Source organism: Amphimedon queenslandica, unplaced genomic scaffold (assembly GCF_000090795.2).
Source record: "Amphimedon queenslandica unplaced genomic scaffold, v1.1 AMPQUscaffold_6298_Cont21742, whole genome shotgun sequence".
In the NCBI taxonomy this organism is placed as follows: Eukaryota; Metazoa; Porifera; class Demospongiae; order Haplosclerida; family Niphatidae; genus Amphimedon; species Amphimedon queenslandica.
The window spans coordinates 1-1843 of NW_003553409.1; the positions used below are offsets into that span (position 1 = coordinate 1).

Sequence of the window (1843 nt, forward strand, 5' to 3'; positions counted from 1 at the left end):
GGATAGTTGTATGAAGCCTGTGTCTCTCTATAGATTTTTCAGGGGCTAGCTGTGTTGTTATTTCATTGTTGGCATTCATTCGACTGTCTTGTCACATTAGCGCATTAGTACATGGACCTGTCTTTGGAATGCTGTCAGTGTGTCTATAGAGAAAGAGAGAGAGGGAGGGAGAGGGAGAGAGAGAAGAGTGAGGAGTAAGAGTAGGCAAAGTATGATGATGTGTTGTTTGTGTTGATTCATGTTTTCGTGTGATTTTTGGTGTAGAATTTGCAGAATTGAGATATTCAAAGGCTAAGAATGAGATAGTGAATGATGGAGGTGTTGGTGTGACTGATAGTGTCAATTTGTGAATTATTGAAAGAGAGAGAGGGGGGAGAGAGAGAGAGAGAGAGAGAGAGAGAGAGAGAGAGAGAGAGAGAGAGAGAGAGAGAGAGAGAGAGAGAGGGAGGGAGTGAGAGAGGGAGAGAGAGGGAGGGAGAGAGAGAGGGAGGGAGAGGAAAGAGAGAGAGAGAAAGGTGAAGGTGAGAGACTGTCTACAGTTTGCTTTGATGTGTGTACATAAGAAATGTCTGTAGTCTTAAGTTGTGGTTGAGTCAGTATATTATTATTGCTCTATACTGAAACTTGTTGCTTGTTTTATGGTCGTACAATACCAGTATACACTTGCTGGCAACCACACACTATTATAGTGATCCTCCATCTCTCTGTTTATGCCAATTAGTTGACCACACCCACACGTTATGATTAATTGTGGTTATTGTTTTGTGTAGCAAAGTTGTGCCTTAATTGTTTCTATTACACAAAACAGCTGCTCTGATAAGAGATTTATCAATTTAAATATCTCCATTTATGTACTTGTTATTGTGTTTTATATTTAAAATATCGCTATTCTTCTTCTTCTTCTTATTATTATTATTATTATTATTCTCAATTTTTTCTCTTTTTTAGCTATTCTTGTCAAATCCTAGAACCCAAGCTCAGTTGATGGTTCGGATAATCAACCAAGTATCACATGCCGATTTTGAAATGGTTGATAATACAACTGTTATACCACCGGACTGCTGCAGGTATTAATTAAGTGTCGTAACTTATGGGCATGGCTATTAAATTTTAGTGCTTTATTATTATTATTATTATTATTATTATTATTATTATTATTATTATATATATATATAAATTTTTTTTGCGATTTTTTAGTAATTCGGGCGATTGCTGTTATAAGTGTGTCGTAACAGAAGGTTCTAACTCTGTCATCGAAGACCTGTACATCCGCTTAGCTCCCTTGAATGGAGCTGATGAGGTCCAAGTGGGTTTCAATAATGGTTCCTTGTTAGAGTTTCCAAGAATAGCACCAAAAACGTCCTCAGCAGCAAACTGCAGTAGCTTAGACCCTAGACTAACGTAAGAGGAGCATGAGAGATCCTTTAGTACACAATACATATCGATAGTTCTAATGGAATTACTGTCTATCTGCAAATTTTTACTGTGATTTTAATTTTACTGGATTAGAATTTTCCAAAAAATTAGATCACCCATATAAAACATTCAATAATACACGACACAATCTTATTTAGTAAAAATTAAATCACTGAACTATTTTGAAACTCAGAAATTTTCTACCACACAAATTTCCTGAGCTACAGTATTACGAATTGCATACAAGTTCATATGTACATGTACATCATATTTGAAATTATCTACATACCTTATGTGTACATTTTAAAATAAACACAAGTACAATAGTACATGTACATGTATACACATGTGCTTCAGACTACATGACATGTATGCTGTTTTAGTGATGTACAGTTAATAGTAGTACTAATGTTTTTCTGGAATTTTA

The 1843-nt window shown here is 35.3% G+C and overlaps 1 long non-coding RNA gene across 1 annotated transcript; it reads left to right on the plus strand.

The window, feature by feature from the left end:
* The first annotated feature begins 953 nt into the window (after positions 1-953).
* LOC109592102 (uncharacterized) lies at positions 954-1369 on the plus strand. Its single transcript, XR_002190174.1, has 2 exons — positions 954-1067; positions 1198-1369. It is a non-coding gene; the product is annotated as an uncharacterized LOC109592102 (long non-coding RNA).
* The last annotated feature ends 474 nt before the right edge of the window (positions 1370-1843 follow it).